Source organism: Acipenser ruthenus, chromosome 7 (assembly GCF_902713425.1).
Source record: "Acipenser ruthenus chromosome 7, fAciRut3.2 maternal haplotype, whole genome shotgun sequence".
NCBI classification, from domain to species: domain Eukaryota; kingdom Metazoa; phylum Chordata; class Actinopteri; order Acipenseriformes; family Acipenseridae; genus Acipenser; species Acipenser ruthenus.
Window position 1 is genome coordinate 19,256,338 of NC_081195.1, and position 7,142 is coordinate 19,263,479.

Here is a 7,142-nt window from a genome sequence, read left to right on the forward strand (position 1 = left end):
CCCAACACGTGGTCTATCTCTTAGTTAACCTCACGGCAGTGGTAGAGGCCCGACCCTCAATATCACGTAGATGTCAGTGTGTGTATATTTAGCAAAGGCTAGAGTATTAAGTAGGCTCTGATGGAATAATATAGCTTTGTCAGTGGGACGATCGGGTTGTATCTGCACTGTGATGTTTTGATGCGCGTTTATATAATATTGTTGTGTTGAATTATTAACTACATAGTCGTGTATGATATTTATATGTACAGTTGTAGTCAACAGTTTACATAATCTAATGGAAATGTATAACTTCTAGAAATTCATAAGAAATAGATGTCTACAGTTATTTATTAAAGCATTTTTTTAGCTAAACTCCCAAAATGCTAATTCAAAAGTATTCATAACCTGACAAGTACAATTAAATTAATAGCTAGTTGAGGCACCTTTAGCAATAATAACCTCTTTTAAATGATTAGGGTATTTGTCAATGTATTGGTTATGTTGTGAAGTAAGGCACTAGTGCTCTGTCTAGCAGAGATAATACTGTAGTAACTAGAGAATTAGACACCAGAGGACAAGAATGGTATTGCAGCCTTAAACTACATCTATTAAAGTTGTGTGATTAGTTTCCCTAAATTCTAAAGGTTATTTCTGATTTCCATTATTCCAAAAAATGTCTTTGTAGACATAGCCACTGTGCATCAAAAGATGTCACAGTATATATAATTAAATCCTGCATAAAAAAAAAATAGGTGCATTATATTTTTATTTCCATTTTAACAATAGAACAGAAGCAAAAAAGTATAATGTGTATATACTGGGTAAACAATAAAACAATCAAAGTTAACAGCAAACGTAGTAATATGTAAAAGAAAACAAACATTATAAAACATAAGAATAATGAATATAAAATCAAGTACATGGTAAATGTATAAAATAAAAATACAGAAAAAAATAGTATGGATGTATTTATACAGTTAAATAATACCTAAATATAAAGACACATTTTCATTTCTAGTTTTGGGATTGGTTTTACGGAATTATTTCTTAAAGCTAAAACAATATATACTGTATCACTTCTATACCATTTTGTGCTGCAGGCTAAAAACTTAAATGTAATGGTAGTTAATTTAATATATGGCTATGTATTTGGCTTAATTAACTTGAACCAAAAACTACCAATCCAATGAAAATTAACTGCATATTTTTTCCTTTCGCAGTTTTAGTTTTTCAATTTGTAGCTGAAGTTTTTCATTTTCCAACAGTAGTTTTTCCTTTTGAAGAACCAGGACTTCCTTGTGCAATTCCAGTGTTGCTTTGCATTTCTGAGAGCTTCCATCTCCAGTATCCTCAATAGCACCACCATCTGTTATGACAAAAAACACAAACAATGTGTTGGTTAGGGGTTGTCCAAATTGCTCATCAGATAAAACACAGTGGAGAGTCCTCTTTTTCATGACCCTCATGGTACTGTACAAGAGGTCGATCAACCATGCCCTCTTTAGGCTACTCTTTGTACAGTATCTCACACAGGAATTATTTTATTTATTTCAATGGATTTTGCAGTGTTGTACATATGGCAGAAGGGTATAATTTGGATCACCAACTTTGAGTACTGTGTAGCAGTGTCTAAAGCCAAGATTTTCCTCTCACTGACTCCTTTCTAAAATAAAATACATTTTCATAAACAATATCATAAGGTTTATTAAATATTTGAAATGCATTAGTTGTGATATAAAGACTGAAGCTAAAGCATGTTACACAGGACTTAAATGTCATGCAATTATTATTTATTAAATCAGTTTGAGACAGGAAAATGAACCCAATAAACAATATAATTTAGCTCACATTGACTGTTTCAGAAAGCTTTGTGGTATTTATTTTATTACCAACAGAAAAAAAAAACACATTTGTTAAATCAAATTTAAGGGCAACTGTTGTGTAATATTAACATTTATTAAAATTAAAATACATGTGCACTTGTGCAAAAAGTAGTATCTTGCTCTACACTCAAACCTTTAAAAGTAATTGTAGCTAAAAAAAAATCCATAAATCTTACTCATTTTGCAATTCCATTAGCTACAAAACATGGTATGTTACTGCTTTAGGTTCAAGTAATTTTCCACTTTCTTTGCCTTTTTCACAGGGAATGTTGCACATGCACTTCCTGGGTCATTTCACCTCAGCAGCATCTTCTGGTTCAAAGCATGTTAACTGAAAGCATAACAGGCAACGGGACGCAGCCGGTTGCTTAGTGACAGGAAATGAGCTGTTGAAGGGGTGGGGACAATGCATTCCTCCAGGTGAAATGGCCAAACAAGTTCAACACTATCTCCATTGAAATCAAACAGAAGTTTCTGTAACCAAGTGTAGTGCCAGATATCACGTTGTAAAATAAAAATACATGTTTACAACAACATGTGTTTCTTTCAGAACTGGACGTGGAAGCGCACGACAGGTAAAATATGATGGCTGTTTTTTAAAAATGTAGTACTAGAGGCGCAAAACAATTACATCCCAAAAGTAGACAAATCTAAATCTAAAACAAAATGGCCAAAATGGTTTAATAGATCAATTAAAAAAAATATTCAGCGAAAAAAAGGCACTTTTCAGAGCGTTTAAAAGGGTCCAAAAACAAAAGTACACAGAAAGAGTACTTGGAACTGCAAACACAAGTCAAAAAGGAAGTTAGAAAGGCCAAGAGAGAGATAAGTTAGAAAGGCCAAGAGAGAGATAGAAATCAGTATTGCTAAGGGGGCTAAAACCAATTCCAAAATGTTTTTCCAATATTATAACAGCAAGAGAACATTCAAAGAGGAGGTTAAATGTCTAAGAGACACAAGTGGCAAAATCATAGATGAAGACAAAAAAAAATAGCAAATATATTAAATGATTACTTTACACAGGTTTTTACAAAAGGAGGACACGGACAACATGCCCCACATGTCGACCTGTTCCTATCCAATTTTAAATAACTTTAGCATAACAGAGGCAGAAGTGTTAAAGGGACTAGGAGCTCTTAAAATAAACAAATCCCCTGGACCGGATGAGATCCTCCCAATAGTACTCAAAGAAATGAAAGAAGTTATTTACACACGCTAACCAAGATCATGCAACAGTCTCTTGACACAGGGGTTGTACCGACAGACTGGAAAATTGCAAACGTAATAGCGATCCACAAAAAGGGAGACAAAACCGAACCAGGTAACTACAGACCAATAAGCCTGACTTCTACTATATGTAAGCTTATGGAAACTATAATAAGATCCAAAATGGAAAATTACCTATATGGTAACAATATCCTGGGAGACAGTCAACATGGTTTTAGGAAAGGGAGATAGTGTCTAACTAACCAGCTTGACTTTTTTGAGGATGCTACTTCGACAATGGATAATTGCAAAGCATACAACATGGTTTATTTAGATTTCCAGAAAGCTTTTGACAAAGTCCCGCATAAAAGATTAATTCTCAAACTGAACCCAGTAGGGATTCAAGGAAATGCATGAACATGGATTAGGGAGTGGTTAAAAAAATAGAAAGTACTTATTAGAGGAGAAACCTCAAAATGGAGCGAGGTAACCAGTGGGGTACCACAGGGATCAGTATTAGGTCCTCTGCTTTTCCAAATCTACATTAATGATTTAGATTCTAGTATAGTAAGCAAACTTGTTAAATTTGCAGACGACACAAAAATAGGAGGAGTGGCAAACACTGTTGCAGCAGCAAAAGTCATTCAAAATGATCTAGACAGCATTCAGAACTGGGCAGACACATGGCAAATGACATTTAATAGAGAAAAGTGTAAAGTATTGCATGCAGGCAATAAAAATGTGCATTATAAATATCACATGGGAGATACTGAAATTGAAGAAGGGAACTATGAAAAAGACCTAGGAGTTTATGTTGACTCAGAAATGTCTTCATCTAGACAATGTGGGGAAGCTATAAAAAAGGCCAACAAGATGCGTGGATATATTGTGAGAAGTGTTGAATTTAAATCAAGGGAAGTAATGTTAAAACTTTACAATGCATTGCTGCTCTAGAAAGAGTGCAAAGAAGAGCAACCAGAATTATCCCGGGTTTAAAAGGCATGTCGTATGCAGACAGGCTAAAGGAATTGAATCTATTCAGTCTTGAACAAAGAAGACTACGCGGCGATCTGATTCAAACATTCAAAATCCTAAAAGGTATAGACAATGTCGACCCAGGGGACTTTTTTGACCTGAAAAAAGAAACAAGGACCAGGGGTCACAAATGGAGATTAGATAAAGGGGCATTCAGAACAGAAAATAGGAGGCACTTTTTTTACACAGAGAATTGTGAGGGTCTAGAACCAACTCCCCAGTAATGTTGTTGAAGCTGAAATCCTGGGATCTTTCAAGAAGCTGCTTGATGAGATTCTGGGATCAATAAGCTACTAACAACCAAACAAGCAAGATGGGCTGAATGGCCTCCTCTCGTTTGTAAACTTTCTTATGTTGTTCTTATGTGGAATTATATTGTTAGCTGCAATCACTTCAACAGTAATGTATTTATTAATAAAGCCCTGATAATGCCAACTTCGTATCAGGCCCTTTTGTCTCTTGGTCACATCACTCATAGTTATTTTCAGACAATGGCTGCTTTCCAAACAGCTTCACTGAAGGTCTCAGGGGTTTGGAATTTCTCCCCAGCTCTCTCGGGGTCAAATACATGTCCATCAAGTTACTGCACTTTTGAAAGGAAAACTCCCTTCTCATCTTTAAAGACTGACAGTTAACCTAGAGAACCTGTTTGTTGCAAATGGCTTGTCATCGTTCAGCTTCTGACTTCTCACAAAAATGGTGGGCACCGAGTCTCATGTGCTTCTCTGGTTTGCTGACCTCCTCCTCCATGGCCTCACAGAAATCCTGGAGTTCCCCAAGCTGTTTTGGACTATTCCAGAGATGTCCAATCATAGTCCTGGAGGGCCATTCCACTCCAGGTTTAACAGGCTAAATAATATAATTAAATACGTCTTTCCTCTGCCCTATATTAACTGCTGCACCATCAGCACACAGACCAATCGTTTTCTTCTGAAAGTTATCAATTCCAAATTCTGTGAATGTCTTTTCAAGGCACTGCACGCACTTCTTTGCTGTTTACAAAACAGCATGTAAACTAGTTCCTTGACATCAAAGCACAACTTCGAACCATGTGCATCTTAGCTGTGCTCCGACAAATGTCACGATTGCTGTTAAAGTAGTCTAAACCCACAGCACTCCCTGGTTTGTTTAATACACTTTCTGTGTTTTGCCAGTGAAGTGCAGCTGATTCAAAGCTGGTCAGAAAAACAGGATTACAACCTTGTCACCTATTTGCATTCCAGCAATGTGACAGTCTTGTCTTTTTTTTTTTTATGGCCACTCATACCAATATAGTGACAAATAGATTGTCTATTTTCTGCAATAACTGCATTTTACAAAAAAAACAACCTAAAACTCGGTACAAAGTCACAACACTATTAAAAGCATTTTCGGTCAAAAAAGCACCTGGGACCACCAGCTGTTAGCAGTAGCTATGCAAGTTTGACATACAGATGCCTCCATATATCCTCACATTCTGATCGTCTCAGATACTTAAACTAGTGCTAAAGAATATTAACAAATTAATAAGCGGGTTATCTAGATACATGCAACAACGTGTGATATATAGACAGTTGGACACAATTTCATTAGATGTTACATGACCCCTATATGGCTGCCATCTTATTTCTCAGGTCAAACTGAAGGGTGATATTATATTTTGCCTCAGGAGTTCCCATTACACAAACAATGAAATTCCCAGTTGAAATAGTTTATGAGGAATAGTTTATGGGACTCCTGGGGGTTAACATGAGGCAGGGTGTGAGTGGCAGGGCTGAGATGAGCTATGTCCCTTTTTATAGAAACAGGTACTTCCTAATTTTTCCATTTTAATAGAGTGAGTAGGACAATATTAGCCAGTGGTCTGTGAATACTACTTATTAAAAATTCAGAAATCATATATTATTTTGTTTGTAATTATATTTTCTGTTTTCTTCTTGAAAAACTTTTTAAAATGTCAGTTTTAAGGTTACCAATGAATTTCTTAAAAGCAATGACCTATTAAATTGTTTTTTTCAAAATGAAATTGATAGATATGTGCACAAAAAATAATTTCTGTATTCTGGGAATCACCAATTATGGAATGTTGCATTTGCATTCTGAGAATTCTGCGAGCAGCAGGGTGTCAGTTGTACTCTAGATGGATTGTGTTCTTGCTAGCTAAAGGAAAAGCAACAGTAAACTATGGAAGATAGTCCCTTGAAGCTTCTTCCAGCCAGAAAGTGACTGTGTTTCACCACAGATTGGTCCAGGTGTGCAATATGTCAGTCCAACACCAATGAACATTTAAGACAGGGCAGAAGGTGTAAAGAAATTCTGCAAAGCTATGAAGATCCAAAAAGACAGGATTACTACTGACCTTGATGAATCCACAGCGACCTTTTGGCATGAAAATTGCTATAAATAATATTTCTTAGCATATACAAATAAAATATTACTTGAACGACTGGCAAAGAACAAAGCCATTAAAATATAGGAAATTGTTTCTGGGCCCTTGTGGGACCCGCTCTTCAGCATCAGATCTTGACTGGAAGAGGTGCTTTATCTGTCAAAAGGTGAGTCACAAAGGAAACAAGCATCTCACAGCTGTCCAAATTAAAAATTGTGAAACCTCTCTTAGAAATGCAGCAAAGAACCTAAAAACCATGCCATGCTTTTGAACCTGTCTTCTATGTCTGATCTTATTGCTGCAAATGCAAGTATCATAAGTCTTGTCGTGACTACATCTGCAGAGCAAAACATGCTTGTCGGCAGGAAGACACGCTTGTGTGTGTGTGTGTTATTATATATACACACACATATATATATATATATATATATATATAAAAACACACACACACACACACACATATACAGTGCCGTGAAAAAGTATTTGCCCCGTCTGATTTTCTGCATTTTTGCACATTTGTCACATTGTATTTGATCAGATTTTTTTGTGGGTTGTAGTACTATATAGAGGGAGTCGGAGAAAAAATGACACCAAAGTTTGGTGCTTCTTTCATTTGTTTGGTGTGCAAGGTAATCAAACATGCAATCTTCAGGTGTAAAAAAGTTATT